General features: G+C 38.9%; 1 protein-coding gene across 1 annotated transcript in view; it reads right to left on the reverse strand.

Moving 5' to 3' along the window:
* SPSB4 (splA/ryanodine receptor domain and SOCS box containing 4) overlaps positions 1 to 18,103 on the reverse strand; it is a 92,654-nt gene that overhangs the window by 48,770 nt on the left and 25,781 nt on the right. The gene's annotated exons all lie outside the window — the stretch shown is intronic.

Genomic DNA, 18,103 nt, shown 5'->3' on the forward strand with positions numbered 1-18,103 from the left:
AGGGAAGGTTGTACATTTACAATGTGTTTGTGATGACCAGTTCTGAATGAACGATTGGTGAGTGGCTATAAGGATACCTGCAAACAACATGTACAGCTTCCTTTTAGGTTTAAAGGTTACCTAAATATGAACAGATGCCCATATTCAGCTCAAGAAAAAAGGTGGAATTCACTCCACTATCAAGCAATAGCAGGAATTCTGCCATGGTCTAATTTTTATTGAGGGCAGTTTTTAGGCTTACCTATAATAATCCGTTTTAAGCTGTTTCCATTTTAAGTTGTTGAAACTATTTTATAAACTGTGTCTGACAAAAATTTGTTTTTAAGTCTCCTGGAACTATTTTAAGCATTTAGTTGGTAATGGAAAACACATGTGAGAAACAGAATATCAAATAATTCTAACAGTAGTATTTCCATACCTTATTTTAATCTTATTCATAGAGGCAAAGTGGAAATGAAATTCACCTTATATGACCAGACAAACCAGTCCTGTAATCCCTGCTGTAACTCCTATAACAGCTTCAGCGCTCTTCAGAATTACTTGACATTTTACAAAAAAATCAAGTTACGCTCTCTCTCCTATCATAGATCATTGTATGTAGAGCCACAAATTCACTTCTGTTACCTTTCGGCATCTTAGTTTTAGTAAACATATAGCTAAATCTTATATTTATTTTAATATACAAGGAAGCACTGTGTGAAATGTCAACTTTTTTTATGAGCAGATAATTTTATTATAGTTTACCTAACGCTATTTTGTTTTCCATTTTCTGACATTTCCTGTGCTGAAGGATGTAACTGGACTGCCACGTTCAACCCGTATCAGGAGATCCTTTATGAATATATTTAATCCCTTTTTGAACCCATTTATACTTTTGATTTCCACATAATCTCACTGCAATGATTCACAGGATTGATCTTTTCAATGTATGAAAATTTTATATTTTTTCAAAATAAGGCACCTGGTATCTCACTGCAACACCTCAGTCATCAGATTTTGACACAAGACCTTCCATAGTCACTTTTTCTGTGCCATTTATGAATGCATAGACATTTTCTTAATATTCTCTGCAGTTATTTCTTTTTCAGGCTTAAAAGTTAAGCCAAAAGAAACCAAAGGAGGTGGTTTGTCACATAACACATATGTAAGCTGCCACAACATGCTCTGGATGCAAAAAGCTTACACAGTTCCACAAAAGGAGACTAGAGAGTTTAGGAAACTAACTATTAAGGGTTTCTAAACACATATACATCTGGCTAAGTAAGTCACTGAAATCCAGATGATTAGAGGCTAAGGGATCACCCAGACAAAATAAGCTTCATAGGAATCAGTGAAAGAATAGGGAACACCTTATAAGCTTCCTCAGTTCCCATACTCTCCCTTAGCCAGCTATTAATTCTCATTATTGAAGACTAGATACCAAGCTAGGTGGACCATCGGTCAGATTCAGGTTTATTTATTCTTTCCTTGTGCAGCAGCCAAACTTTCCTTCTTATCCAGCCTATTAAGTTTTAGTATTTATTTAGTTTAGTATTTATTTACTTATTTTTACAGCTGGGGAGAAGGGGTAGAGGAGGACAAATATGGACAAGAGCACACAGTACTCAGGATACAAGCTGGCCACAATAACATAACCAGGTTTCCTGTTCTGTTCCAACTCACATCATCATATTCACCCTTTGGATCACTCATTATTGATATTTTCATAATATTATGCACAATGCCTCCAGGATCTCTTTCCAGGTGGTAACAATTCAGTGTGCACAGGAACTCTTCTCACACTACGTACAGGCAGATTTGCTCCCCTCACCCCTGTCCGCCACTATGCATTTCTGGGCACATAACATCACTGAATTTCACCTACCACTTTATTATCCAGTTGTTAAGTATTGCGGGATGCTTCTACAACTCTTCTTGGAGTCCAATTTAGATTTATCCACCTCGAAAAACTTTGGGTAAATTATTACTTCACCTTATTTTCCAGTTCATCATTAATGTACTGCGCAGAGTAGATCCCAGCAGAGATCCCACTAATAATCTCCGTCCAACTTAAAATCTGACCATTTGCTTCTATCTTTTGTTGCCTATCTTTTAAAAAAAAGTTCCCTAAAGAACTGTTCCAACTTCAACAATGTACAAATTTCTCAGAAGGGATGCTTTTGTCAGGTTCTCTGAAGTATCTGGAATTTCAAAACCTAGTGGATTGCCCTTACTCCTACATGTTTTACCACCTTCAGAGAACTCTTAAAAGCACTACACTAACTCCCTTCCATGAAACGATCACAATTATCATCATATATATTCACCTGCCTAATAATTCTATTCTTTATTACAGTTTCTAATAGCAGAAGCCCTAATTCTTAAATTTTTAATTTAATCTTTATCTGAATGCTAGATCTCCAGCCTGGATCAACAAGAAGCAAAAACTGTATGACCTTCCCTCTGTAATGGAATCTATTGTACACAATGTTGACCAGATAATTGAAAACATACTTGTTTTCTCAACTGGAACATCTAGATAAATTGAAAAGCACTGCAGAAGTAGGTCTGAGGCCTCAACGGGAGCAACATGAAAATTTCTGTAGTCTGAACAGAAAAATGCCAGTTGAAGTGCTGCAGAGTCACCATTCCAGTGGTGGAAGTTCTAGTTTCATACTCTTATTATTAAAAAGGGACTGAACTCCAATCGTAATGACTGAAGAGACACCTAAATCCCTCTATAGGAAGAGTCTAAATAAGCATTCATCAAGACCACCACTGCTGCCAGTTATTTTGTTCAAAACTATCATTTGATTACAAATTTTAGCAGCAAATAGGCAATAAAAATGAATCCCTGGTCTCTCAATAGCCAACAGGAGGTCAATTTAACACTGCTTTCAGGACCAACAGCACATAGCGGCTAATAAAGTCTCGCACTGCAGAGCCTGGTAGAGCCGTGTGTTACACACTCACTGCTTTTCTGTAGCTGCACTGAATTCAGAGGCTCGGCTGGCTGCATCTGAACAGCAAGGAGGAGCGGAGGCCAAGAGCAACCCAGCCGGTGGTGGGCCGGGAGGTTCGGCAATCAGAGCGACAGCCAGCACCAGGCAACACACACCACCAGAGACGGCGGTTTAGTGCAAGTTTGAGAAACAAGTCAGAGATGCACGCGTAACCTCACAGCCTGCCCAACAGCAAATCCCTGGGCACACGCGACTGTAAGGGACATCCAGGAAATGCCTCTAGGGACACTACACTTAATGACTACACCTTCTAATGTACTTCAGGGCACGCATCTTTGTCAGCCTAATTAAAACCAGAAATCATTTACTCTTCGCTGTTTTTCCTGTGAGGCAGGAAACAACTGGAGACTGATGGCAGGAGAAGTGCCCCAGAGGGCATTGAATTCCCTACTACAATTACCTAGCAAAAAGGGTAGTAACATCTTTGGAGACTGCTGTCTGCACCACACAATTACCCGTTTAATGAAGCAGTTGGTTTCACTTTTTCAAAAATAGCTGAAAGTGTTTTATAAGAATTTCAAGATAGGCCCTAAAATGGATAAGAATGAAATATATCTATTAATTCATCATGGATGGCCCATATGGGGCATGGATACTTTGGCTCTGTCTGCAGAAGCTTATTTGTAAAATTATAATGCAGCCAAATGTGGAAGTCTTTACCTAAAAATTACAGGTCTAATCCTGCTTAATCCAGAACATTTCATTCTTTGAAAGTGTCATCTAATACAGAACATCAGCCCTCATGTGAAAAAGGCTCCATTTGCTTACCAATTTATTGCACTCCAGGTAAAACAGAAAAGCAAGCTGCCACATCAAGTCAAAGAGCCCTTAAGAAACCCTGTGACTGAGACCAACTTTGACATAGAAAAAGAAGCAAAACAGGCCCTTCCCAGCATTGGCACTAAGAAGGTCCAGAAGGGCCTTTAGTTAGTGCCTCCCCCACCTACCAGCTGAAAACCCATCTCTTTGGCAGCTTCTTATTCTGCAAGGTTAAGGTTAAAGGAGTGCTCTACAACTGAATCAGTTTTATCGTGATTTTTGATATTAAACAAAACTAATGGCTTCTTGACAGTCAGAGAAAATTGTTCTTTAAAAAAAACAAACAAAAAATAAAACATTTTACAGTTTATTCAGGGGATTAATTTAAATTTAGATGCGTTCAAGACACATCTAGACGGCTTTGCAAACTGCATTTTTACAACTGACTCACTTGGCTTACCCCAATTTCTTCAAAGGTAATTTCTCACTTTTTACTTCAAAAGACTATTTTAAAACACTGTTTCCGCAAAACAACTGGCAGAATCAGCTGAACAGAGCCCATTTTTCAAATCTGTAGGAATAGAGACAGTATCATTTGCAGATTAAAGAAAGAAAAAAAAGAATGAGTAAAAGATGGCTTTCAGCTGTCCAGTCAGAAAAGGACAACATAGCACTCTTCTTCCCTGCCTCCTGAAAAAACAGTATTTTATAATACTTACTGCAGAGAAACTAGAGAAGCAGCATTACCCGTACCTGCTCGCTAGCAGGAGGCACTCCTCCATCACCAGCTAAATCAACACAGAAGACTTTCTGCATGAGGAGATCCCATTTACCAGCAGCCTGTGGATTTCAGACAAGCACACAGCGTTACTGAGCTCCACAGAGGATCGGAACATTATTGTCAGATTAGCATTGGGAAATGGATTTACCATCTGCCTTTTTGCCTCAAAATCTTAATCCTAAAAGCTTGAAAAACAAGGGTTTTTTTACTCTTAATGTGTGTTCTCATATTGATTATATAAATGAGGTTTTCTTCTTTTCTTAGTACTGAGCAACTTCCCAAGTAGAGAGAACATTTGATGACCATTCTCACCTGCTCTAAGAGCATGTCAGTTCCTATCAAACACCTACTTTCATGTATTACTTCAAATACTAACCATATAGAGTTAGCCAAAAGCTCTAGTTTAAAAGCCTAACCTCTTTTTTAAAAATTAACACTGCAAAGGCAGTTGTGCACTGAAGAGAGAACGCACCTAGATGATGTTAAAATTAATGGGGTTTGGATCTACAGCTTGTCCTGCTTATAAGAGTGACTAAACATACAACGGGAAAAATAGCAAATAATGACATTTGTTATTGCAAGTAATTGTCGACAATAGAAAAATAAACAATTGTACAAAACGTTAACTCAATTCCCTCCTGCCTAAGGATTATTAGCACGCTTTTTCTATTTTCATATAGTAGTCTTCCTCCATCTGCAAAGGACTTCATCTTCATGACGCTACCAAAAATTCTTAGAAATCAGAATGTTATCTGTGGGTCAGTTAGGATCTGTGAATATAAAATGTACGTATGTAAATACCACTTAATGGTAGAGCTCATACTGAGTTCTGAATATTTACATTTGCAAGTAAGTTGTTCTCTTCAGAGCATATGAAGGAAAACTGACATTGTTACCAGATACAGTATTTTGTTATTTTCTACCTAGGAAAGCAAACCTTTTCCCTATTTAATGTAACATGCTTACTGTAACAGTTTATTAAGATGTTTTATAAATTAAACAGGTACACTTAAAGTGAATTTCTGTTAAAGCAAAATGACAATAATTCAGAATAATGGGGAATAAGTGATTTAGTATACTACGGTAAAAGTGACAGTTAGATTTTATGCCCACTCATGTTTCATACGCAAAATGTTTCTTGGTACTTGCATTTTAAGGAAGTTTCTATCAACACAGAAATCTGGGGAACAGAAAGCAGATGGTGGTTCCAGCCGACTAGTCTGATGAGAAGTTACTTGGAGCTCCGGGATTTGTTGACTGGCATGTTCAAGTGGGTTGCCGAGAAACCCATCCGCCACCGCAGCCTAAGGGTTTTTCTTGCTCTGAAAGTAGCACTATACACAAAAATGATGGCCCACTTCCACAATACTGTATTCCCCAATAGAAAATCTCTAATGACAACAGCAAAACATAGCAGGGGAGGCCCCTCTACGTGGACAGACACCCCCCCCTCCCCCACCCCAACTCCCCCGGCCCCAAAAGGCATGCTTTTTAGACAGTTGTGGAAATACTCAATCTCTAGCCAATTTCTACTGCAACTCCTTCTCAGCAGTGAGCTTTCACCCGCTAACTACTCATGTGTGCAGCATCTCGTATACACCCCTCAACCAGGTAGGTTCTCACATCTAGTATCTCAACACCACACCAGACCCTGGCCGTCTAGAGAACCAGAGAAGCAGTATGTGGGTAAGAAGCAGAAGTACAGAACTGCTGCTGCTCCACAGCCAGAGAAGCTGCTGAAGGCATAACCGCCTTTGGTACAAAGTCCAAACCATCATTCTGTTTCGTTCTGTCTCCATTCTGTTTTAAAGACAAACTTATTTTCATTAATATTTTAAGATTATAGCTTATATATGCATTATGTATTAAAGGTGTTTGAAAAAATGGGCCGGAGGAAGCCTGGAAGTTCCTCTGCATAAGTGATTTAGGAAAAAAATTGCATTCTCAGGAAGCTGCTGTTTGCATACGGATGCTATCATTGTTCATGTTACCAATTTATCAGAGTTTAATTTCGGAAATGTTGCCCAGGATGACTATAAAAGGCTGTAACTCCAGTATTTCAAGTATATGAAGTTACATGCTGGATTTTGAAAACATCTGCATCATAGATGACTTAGCTGCTGCTTTATTCTTGGTCAATGAAATTATAAAATGCCTTAAACTTCTTACTGGTGATCAGTTATACCTGGAAGTTAATAAAATTCTTTTAGAGGACGCAAGATCTGTTACGTAGAAATAACAGATTTAAATTTTTACTAAGTCTTCAGAAAGTTAAGAAAAAAAGAATTTTAGAAACATAAAAGCCCATCAGAAATTAATTAAGAATATTTCAGTCACAAAAAGCTACAGGGTTAATTCAGCCTCTCGGATCCAGAAATATCAACAGTTCACTCATTTCTACTCAAATCGAAAAGTTCAGTTGTAAAGTCATGAAGGACAAAAAACCCTGTGAAATGCCGATATCATCACAATGATTCCTGTAAAGTTCATACTGAAGACACAGAAAAACATTTGTCAAGTTCTTTGCCTTACACAGGCTCTTAGTTAGACTTACAAAAACAAGCAGTTACCAGAGGTCAGCAAAGCCCAGCATGGCTGTGCTTAACACCAGGAGCAGCCAGGTGAATTTTCACTCCCTACCATACAGCTAGGGGTTGGAGTCTGAGCTCCTGTGCTCCTGCCAGAAAAACTGCTGATGAAAGTAAAAAAAGTAAAGTAGGGATGTTTGGTCATTCAGGAGCTTAGATAGTCCTGACCTTTCTTTTCTGTGTGCTACTTGGCTTACTACATCAAGGCTTATTTCCTTCTGTCAAAATCTCAGCATCTTTCCTTTTTTAACCCTCTTACCATACTTTCTGCATTCCCTCTTCCTTTTAGACACTAGTGTCTTCTTCACATTTGCTCTTTCAAGTATATCTTCCTAGATCTCGCTGGCACTTCTAACCTTACCTCTTACTTTTCCTCCTCCCTTGACACATTTCATTCTGTTGCCTGTGGGTCATCTGTCTCTCATGATATTGTTCATTCTTTGTACGCTATAGCCCTTTTTCCAACGGCCTGTCCCCACAACTTTAACATTTAAATCTCAATCTAAATGAAAAGTAAAGCATTACTTCCCTTCCTGAGACAAGAAAATACCACTGAAGCTGGTTTCTTAACATAAAACCAACGCAATTATATTCCCTGAAGTCTCCATGCACCAGGTGAAGCTATCCTCCTTTCCCAAATGTGTCATGAACAAATTGTTTAGAAGTACAAAAGGACTGGCTGTAACCAAATACTAACGTACACTTAATGGACTGCAGATTTTGCAGGATGTTTAAAGTTTCCCTCTGATCTCTCTGAACTTTGGCCTTCATTTGTTTATACAGGCAGAGGCCAATAGGTCATACCACTAAAATCAGCAAATTGTTTACACATATGGCAAGCACGCATGGAGCAGTAGTCATGGCTACAACCATACACAGCACATTAAAGCAATTGCTTTAGTTAAAATAACAAAGATACAGTGAGTCCACATACGTGATGAGGAGACCTTCCAGTGCACTGAAACTCAGTATGAACTAAGAAATTCATTGCCATTTCTTCAGAAGCCAATGCATACCTTCCAGTCCAGTCTAACCCAAGTCACTCACTGTAACAGTGCTTGTTTCACAAAAAGTGGCAGTCTTTGACATCATCAGTGTCAAAATCTTACAAATTGTTAAGTGCAAGTGCTAATTCAGCACTGTGGCAGTTACTACTGCAAAGAACATAAGTTTACAAAGCGAAGCTGGAAGAGAAGCTGTCACTGAAGGTACACGAACTCCAAGCACGTTGCTGGGCTGCGTTTGTTTGAACACCAGATTCTGATATGGTGCCCATGGCTGGATGATGCATTTCACCAGAGGCAACTTACTGGGGAGAAGTTCTTTGTTCAGTGAAAATACATTATTTTCATAATACTTACGCTAGCTTTAAAACTAAAATTTGCTATTTAAAAAAAAATCATTAAGTGCTTAAAAAAACCTAATTCCTAAGCCTTCAAAAATTATTTTAACCTTTACAAAGATCTTTTAAAAAGCCTCTCTAAACAACTTATTTGACATAATACGAATTACTTGGAAACAAGGCATTTTCAGAAGCATATAGCATTTCAATTTTGGAAATGTGAATGGGGTACTAATATAACCCCACACTCTGTTTTGTTTTGATGGACAGAAGAGCGTATTTTTCAGAGTAATTACAGGTTCTCTGCTCAAGAGCATGCCAAAAAATAAAAGATAAACACTACAAGAAGTGAGGAAAAGCACCAGGATCTAAAAGAAACTAACCACTTTGTCTTGGTTATATATACCATAGCTGTCAAGCTTGCTGAAACCACAGAGAAAAGGAAGCAATTTTTGTTTAGCTTCAAGATGCTGTATTAAGGCTTTGTGGCCTGTTCAGTGGCATACTGAATAGGCATACAGATACATGGCATACACAAGAGCAGCATTATTAAACAATTATAGTTACTCTTTATTGAAAAGCAGAAGCACATCTTTAAATTTGATGTCCAAACAATACATGTAGACATGAACTCCCATTTGCAATGGAGATGCAGCATGCTGTAGAAATAAAAATGTCTGTTGTGAGAAAATGCAACTGTGAATCTCAAACAAAAATTTTCAAACAATTTTTTTTTAATGTTATCGACTTTCTTGCTCAAAATACATTTTGGTTTCATACAAATCACTTTTCTGGAATAAGGTAATTTGTTTGGCCAACCAGCGATAAAAAATTGGCAGAGACAGAGCTAATAAGTAATCTTCTCTTTTAAAAAAAAAAAAAACAACCAACCACACAGCTCAAAGATATGCCAGGTCTGGAAGTTCATTACTTTCAGAAAGAAATGTTCACATAAGGCAGGGAGATTCTCTTATGTTATTATTCATCATACAAGTTCGACACATCTATGAAATTTGTATTTTCTTAGGCATGTCCATGGAAAATACAGGTATAGCTTTGACTAATTGCTCTGAGGTAACACTGGACGCCTGCCTCACTCAATTACTGCCTGCTAAGCCCACTCTGAACAAGCATTATGAAAAATATTTTATCCAATGCTCCTAGTGAATAATCATTCCATTGCAACAGACACTCTAAGCCCCAACGCTGAAGATGTGGAACTCCAAACCAATCATGCAGAATCCTGGCCAATGCGCAGAAGGCTATACAAAAGGCTCAGTTTGTTTCAAATTACCAACAGAAATCCTGTTAGGAGTGTCGTCGTTTTATCTTCTGTATTTCACCACCAACTAACATTTAAAAATAACGTTTAAAGAACTGAAAGAGTCCTCATAGTTCTTGTACACGAAGTTCAGTTGTGTCAGTAACTTCTAACTTAACATCTCCTCTGCCTCAACCCTGAGTTTCAGCGCTGAAGGTTGAAATGCCCCATCTCACACTGCTGGTGTTGGAGGTTTTTCAGCAAATATCAGGTTTGATAACAGGCCTGAAGACAGATCTGATCATCAATCCCACCCCAAAACAGTTTAATGTGTAAGACTAAAGTTATTTAAATTCTCTGTATATGCATGAATCAAACAAGATGAGGGGGAGCTTTGATCCAGTCCTGTCCTCGCTAGCAGGACTTTTCATTTGTTATCTTCAAAGGGCAACACAAAACTGAATCTGAGAACACAGGGACTGTCGTGCTCTGTCAGGTTTCCCCACTGGCTATCCCGGGGAAACTACAAAATACACTAGCTCACAGACACAGAGGACTGGGGAGATAAGAGTCACGGAAAAAATGCTGGCAGAAAAGGAACACAAAAGGATGACTTCCAGCCGAACTTACCACCTTTTACCAGAGTGAAACACTACCTGGGAGAAAGTGGTACACAGTGCAGTTGAAGGCTGCCGAGCTCAGAATTACAGCTGCAAAAACCAAATCCTGTTCTGCCACTTGCCAACTTCTGAGTGTTTGACTTCACAGCCTCAGCACTATTTTAACACAGTGTTACTGCTAGGGCAGCTTTCCTCTTGTTTACACAGGGAAGTAGGCAGCACCGTCACTACTTGCAGTGGAAACATCTGCAGAACATGGCAGCATTTCTGGACGTGCTCGTTTTCAGGCACATTGCCTGTAGATTAACCATAAAAATATGGGTTTTGCTATAATCTGAAGAGCGGTATATAAATTGCCACTCACCACAATATACTCCAAGCAGATCAGGGTCTTCTCACATTTATCTTTTTAAAGTGGAATTTGCTCTGGGCCCAACCTAGAAATTAGGTTGCTATCTGCCTCTCCTAATAGAGAAGCTGCACTGTCTTTAAGGGAAGAAAAAGAGGCCGTCTGCAGAAAGAGCTTGTGATTAAAGAAGGGAAGAAACTTCCATGGCTGGAGAGACAAATAAAGTAGTATCTTAAGGAGAAATAAAACTTATGAGGAAACTTGTATGAAATCATAGTCGAAATGGACAAAGCACACACATTTTTGGCAATAAAGTAAATATATCACTGGATAATGTATTGCAGAAGCATCATTATTTGCACTGAAGCTTGGATTTACGCTGTACAATGCCCAACAGCAATACAGATAGAGCAAATCCAAAAATAAATACCCTTTACAAATTTCCATTTCTAATACAAACCTGTGAGAATTAGTTCGCATTGCTGAGCAAATCCAGCATTGCAGCTCAAGCAAATTCATAAAAGGATTAAGCAAGACTATCAAATTTCTAATTGCTATTTTAGAGTAACAAATATAATATTCAACGTGTAACTTTAGATTACAACATTCACTTAAATTTTGAGAACAGAGGTGTAGTTGTTGCTCTTCAAGGTTCTTAAAAACACGATACATGGGAAATTAGTGGAAACATGATCAGAACACACTAAAATGCGTTTTTTCCTTAAAACTGTCAGATTTCGCAGTTGCCATGGCACCTTCATGAACCAGAGCAGGAAGAAAAAGCACAGGTATGTCAGGATGCAAATAAACCGTAACATAGCTGTGGACTACTGATGCTTGTTGTTAGCCTTAGGAGCTACTGAACTTAAAATAAAGTATGCCAGCACCTTCTTACGTTTTAGGTCAACGATAACTGGATTCCCTGCTAAATAAACAAACTAGACTAGCTTGTAAGGGGAAAAAAACCTGTTATTTGTAAAGCTAATGAGTGCCTTAGATTACCTGAGGAGCCTCTGTTGCTGGAGGTCTTAATAGGTCAAAGGTGTATAAAACAGGACAAGGCTAATCTTACAAGTGTAGGAGCTTGAGAAGCAATTTCTAGCTACGTACTTTCATAAGCAACTATTTGCTACCATCCTGAGGTAATCAGATGATTCTCTGCATGATTACAATTAATTTTACAAATGAAAAAATATACATATTCAACATTCACCCCAAAAGACCATTACAAAGACCATTCACCATTACAGCTAAAGTCACACCCTTAAATCTGACATGTCCTTCCTCTGGAAGAGTGACAGTGCACCTAATGTTCTACTGTTATCAGTAACAAAACCCACCCTATCTGAAGTTAAGGATGAGAAAAAAAAAGTTTGGTAACAATTTATTACTAATAAGAGTGTGGTAACATAAAAGAAGAGAAACTCAGCTGGGGAAGAGAGGAAAGAAGCAGGAGGACTGAAAAAAAAGACAACTATCTTGGAGAGAGTTGTAATGCAGAGACCACCGGGAAGGGGCAGGAGCTGGCCGGGGCAAAAAGCCAATTAACCGAGTGGCATATGCTAGTGACAATGTACTGGTTTCAACCTGCTGAGAAAAGGCTGAGAATTAATTAGAAAGTGTCAACAAATTAGGATCAAAGGACAAGAAACACACTTAACCCAGGGAAGGGGGGTGCATGTGGAGGAAGACAAAAAAACCCCCAACAATAAGCTATCTGGTTCCTGAAGTAGGAACTGAAAATGTTGTTTCCTGTTAAATTATCTCAAAAGCTAAAGATTGCTTCTTCACCACATTAGCTGCTTAATTAGTACCGCTTCATCCTCTGATTGCATGTCTGTAGAGAAAATTCTTCCTAAATTTTAGCAATGCTGGATTTTCAGAGTACATTATTTCCATTGCAACCTTCAGAGTAATGTATTACATAAATATCATATAAAACAAACAGGTTTAGATAAACAAAAAACCATATCCATTTAAAAATTTGAATTGAAAACCATTTGGGGGAAAACCCAGAGTCTGATGAGAGATTACATATTTCTCCTGACAGTTAACAATTCTGCAACTTTGACTTAAGATTTCTTTATGGTAAAAAGGCCTCCAAGGGGAAGAATCTATATTTATAACTAGCATTTGTGGTACATTAGAGACAGACCAATGAGAATTAAAATAAACTGAGAACAGTAGGAAAGAGGAAAGAAGTTGTGCTTAGCTCCATAGCTCCAAATTTGTTGTTTTAGCTTAGAAACATCATCCTTATTTCACAATGGTAGACACATGCAACTTAAGGCCTGAAAGTGATTCAAGGGTTAAGTTGTGGTCTTCTGCAAGGCTAAGAGCAAAAGGTTCAAACAGGCCCCACATCCCAAAACTTCTGTAGCTGTATCAGCAAACAGAGGGGATGCGCCCTGAGCCCCCTCCTCCCTCCTTCCCCATACCTGCGACACAGAACAACCCCAAGGCTTCTTCCCGGTGGGCTGCAGGCGCATGGGCAGCCTCGGAGAGGCAGGAGCCAAAGGGATCACTCTTCCCCCAGGCAACCCCACGGGCGGAGGAGCAGCACAGGATCCAGAAACATGAACTACTGTTCCTGGGACCCTAAGCAGGAGCAGATACGGCTCCCTGAACCGAGCCAATGTTCTCCAAACATCCTCAGTTTTATGTTTGCACCAGCTCACTGCAGGCACAGCAAACAGGCTGCTGGCACAGAAAAACAGGACCCCAGAATTTCTGTTTGGATGATTGCTTTAATCCACCTATTCATTCATCGTAGCTAAGTTTGAAGCACGTACTTTGAATAATACTTCTGTTTCATTTGGAGATGTAAATAGGTACAGATGTTAAAAACAGGCTATACGCTGCAGGGCAGTGGTCAGTAACAGCTGACAGAGAGCCTAGGACTCTTGTCGATAAGTACCAAATACTACAAGAAGGACCTGTAGGTTAAAACATGAACTAGTACACACAAATGTTTTCCATAAATTACATTTGTAAGTAAAGCCTTCTCTTTTGAGACAAATGCTACTAGCTCCTTGAACTTGACAATTAGGCTTATTTTCAAAATTGTGCAAGGGCTATGCAAAGTTTAGCACAAGAACAGCAATGGGCTATCAATATCAAGCTCAAGAAGCATTCTTTCGCACCTAAACAGCAAAAAGAACCATAAATACCACACAAAAGGAAATAAACAGCCTGTTATAGAATATTCCAAAATAGTTGTACTATTATATAAGGGAAATTGAAAGTTACTATTTTGAAATCAACATTCCTCATTTTAGGAGGAAGAGATTCAGGCATAAAGATCAGCCAGTGTCCCAAATGTTTCATAAATGTAATTCTTGGATCTAAGAAAACATCAGTTTAAGACAAGATGGCTAAATTCTGAATGGAAGAGAATATGGAAGCTAATGGGATACTATTGTTTATCTTAAAAAGTCTTACAGTCTGTTTTCAACCAAAATAGGAGTTATTCTTTTTGGAACTTAAAAAGGCAAAAGAAATTCTAAGAGTAAAACATGGCTGTGCTGGACATCAGACATTATTACTGAAAAGCTGGTTGGGCAGCATTACCCCAAAATCTTGCCAAATTTACTCATCTCTAAGAGATAGCTTCGGGATTTATAACCAGAAACATATAAATTGGCAGCAGTGGGGTGTGATTTTTTAATCTTCAGTTATTGTAGTCTACTCAACATGTCGTAATACAGAATTCAGAGTTCTTTCACATGCAATTTCAAGACTTTTAGAGCTCATTTAAACATTGACTTATCCTTCCTTCATGCAAATGCACAACAGTCAAGACTTCAGGCAAGAGTTTGGCAAGTTGTAGCTTTCTTTAAAATTGTCACGATCACATGGAGACAGTGTCTCTAATTAGGCTGCATCCCACAATGTATCCCAACCAGATGCTTCACTTTAAGGCAGCAGCTGTAGCAGCCAGCCCTGCACCTTCAGTGAGAGTGCATGTTACAGGATGAAGAAATTCGAAAGCACTACCAGCAGGCATTCTTAGAGATGGCCAGAAGGCCAGTGCTGATGCACACCTGCAGATGTTTCTTCAGGACACTAGCGAGAGCATGCTGTGCTGATGTATGCATGTATGCATATTCTCAAGACCAGCAGAGCCTCACAAATCCTCCTGCCAGCACTCAGTATTTCATTTCAACCAACTCTACGCTATCACAACACAAGGATGGCTGGAAAAATCTTTCTGCAGCCTCCTCCTGCCTTCTCCCCGCCTAGGAAGATATTAAATTCTAAATTTTGTACCTATGAGTTGTATTATCAAATTCCATGTCTATGGATCACCTATTATTATATACAGAACACAGACCATCTGCTTTGCTCTTCCACACCTATTCAGAACAGGGCAGAGCTGGACCTGTAATGCACGCTTATAAAAAGTATTTTGACTTCTGGAAGTCAAAACACTGACTATTCTGTCAGGTATTTTTAAAGATCAAAATAAATCACTGCATTCAACTCACCTACTCAATGACCAAGTTTTCCACCACGGCACTGTTACATTGTCCTCCCACCGCTTTGTTTAAACACACAAGTACTAATGTATCAGTCATGATCTGCAATGTACATTTACACAAAAGTGTTTCGCTATTTCTCTGTTCCAGTCTATAAATAGTCTTCAGGACTCCTCATCAGACAACAGATATAAATAGCCTAGCTTTTTTTAAACATGCACGTACCCTGATGAAAAGAGCATCTGAAAAATAACATATACGGCATTTATGTTATTTGGGTTTTTTAATTATTGCAATAGGCAATGAGTCAGATGTCTGATGTAAAATTCTGTAAAACTTAGGCACTGGGCAAACATCAGTGTGGTAAATACTGATAGCATTTGATCAAAGAAGTTTGTCTGGGAAGAACTCAATGTGCTTATGATGGGCACTCTCCATCCTGTCCCCCTGCCTTCCCTCCCAAACCCTGACAAATATTTGCAACTCTGAGTCTCTCAAATGTGAGTGAAAAAACTGTCTTGTGAAAGTCACAGCACATCATCGTGTGATGCTCAAAGTAGCTTCTGAAGCAGAATACTCTGGGTATCAGATGCAGCTGGAAGAACTACAATTGATTTTAATTACAGCATTATTCTAGGAGCAATATCCAGAGCCCAGGGGCACACAGGTTCTTGATCTTTGACCTGCAGCCTTATCCTTCTATGATTCTGCCATCTATGCAGTAATTAACATACTTCAAAGTCTGCATCGTCTCTATACCACTACGACATATGTTTAAGTTCATTGCAGCTGCACAAGCCCATCATTTGATCCTTTCACTCTTCCATTCCTGCAAGCCTTTCACTCTTTGCCAGGCAACTGAAATACACGGGCCTTTAAAGTATTCAGAGATCTTCTATTTAAACAGCAACTATTGAAAACACTAGAAATCCCTGCAGTTGAGGTCTCCATTTGCTCTGTAAGACACCACATAAACAACCATTGCAAGCTGTGGTATGCATTCTGAGCCATAACAATCAATCACTAAACAGCAAGTTACAAGTCACTGTTTGACAGCACAGTTTCAAGAACAGCTAAGTTACTATTGCCAGATCTACTAAAAGCTGCAATGAGCAGTAGGAGATACTTCTAGGGAAGGAAAAAAAAAAAAAAAAAAAAAAAAAAAGAGAATTTGTAAGGTTAAACAGCAAGCAAACAACAAAACTCCCCCCCCATATGTATGTTCAAATGTATTTAAATTTGTGAATGCAACATGAGCATCTCACTGTTCTTCAAGATCTACTCCGATTTTCCCAAGAACAAACAATTATAAAAACCTGTAATATTAAGTGCTATGAGAGTGAACATGAAGAGTGCCACGACCAAACTTGCACTGCTACACAAAGGCTGGCTGGATAGAAATTTTTAGCAGAGCAGAGAAGGTGTTTGCTTTAGAGCACTAGCTAAACAAGCTACTTCGGTGTCTTGAATGCTGTTTTTGTTGCAGGACAGTAATGGATCAGTGAACATGTGATAACAAATGATGTGATTCCAGGATGTCAAACTGCCCCACAGCAAAGTGGCTTTAAACCTCCCCTTCACACGATCAGATTAACACTCAGGCCTACATAAAAGTTTTGTTTACAAGTTTACTTTTAGCCATGGGTTCACGCTTAAAAAAAAACCCTACTACTTCGACTTTCTCAGGGATAGTTTAGGAAGCTATCCTGCCTCTTCCAGCAAAATTATCCCACGAGAAACCGGATGGGAATTTTTCCCTCTGCCATCTCACAGACCACAGCTATCCTTCTCTACTTAGCCCCTTTTATTTTATAATTTCTACCATACTCATTCACATCCTCCTCCTGTGTTTTCATCTTTCTAGAGCTCCCTTGAGCAGCCCTGTGAAGGCTACAAAAGGAATGCAGAACGATCTCTTGTGTGGACGTGGTGGACCAAGCCGAGCTGTACTTTGCTTCATTTGGCAGATATTCCCAGTATTATACAAACTGCTTTAGCACACAAATATTCAGTTTGCAAAAGTATCTCTCCCCCACCACTCTCCAAAGAAGGGGAAAAAAAAAAAAAAAAAAGCTGTCAGCACACCACTCTTTGCAATGTCAGAGTAATTGCAAAATACTTACGATCCTCCAATGCTCCCCTGCATGAAAACACTCAGGAAGCTGCCATTTAGCATCTGGCTGTAATAACCTGCAGGGCTTCTGTGGACAAAGATTCTTTCCCCCAGTGCTCATTACAAATGTTTATGAAAAGGCAATCTTAAACAGGGTCAAATTATTTAATTATGTTTCTACTTTGGATGTCAGATGTAAGGCTAATGAGCAGAGAATTAATTTTTGACAGGAAAAAATTAGACCACCCCATCCTAATTGAAAAGAATAGTAAATTCCTTTAGAAATTACTAATTGAAAGGCAGGTGTTGTACACTTGCTATTATTCTCTAGAATAATACAAGACCACACAAGACCAAGTTCCATTCATAAAGCCCCAAAACCATGAAAATTTTGTTCAGTCATCTATTTTTGTTAAATCTATATGTTTATATTCATGGTTCCTCCTATGGCTCAGATAATATAGCCTTAAACAAGAACAAAATTCCACTTGCTACCTTGTTCAGCCTTCCATTCCCCAATTCACAGCAGCCAATAAGCTGACTGTAGATAACGGGGCATGACTGAACATATGCTGTGCTGTGTACGGACCTGGCAGAGCACACGTCTTCCTGAGCAGTGAGAAGAACTGGACAAGACCCAGTTCTGCAACTCATCTTCTGGTGGGCTACTACTTCAAGGTGACAGCAGCAACATGCTGCTCCTTACTACATAACGATTTAATTTCATATTGCCCTTTTAGATTAAAAATAGCTAATGCGTATCCAAAAACCCGTATTTCTGGAGAAGAAAATACCCTGAGAGAGCACCTT

The sequence above is a fragment of the Gymnogyps californianus genome, chromosome 10 (genome assembly GCF_018139145.2).
Source record: "Gymnogyps californianus isolate 813 chromosome 10, ASM1813914v2, whole genome shotgun sequence".
NCBI lineage: Eukaryota > Metazoa > Chordata > Aves > Accipitriformes > Cathartidae > Gymnogyps > Gymnogyps californianus.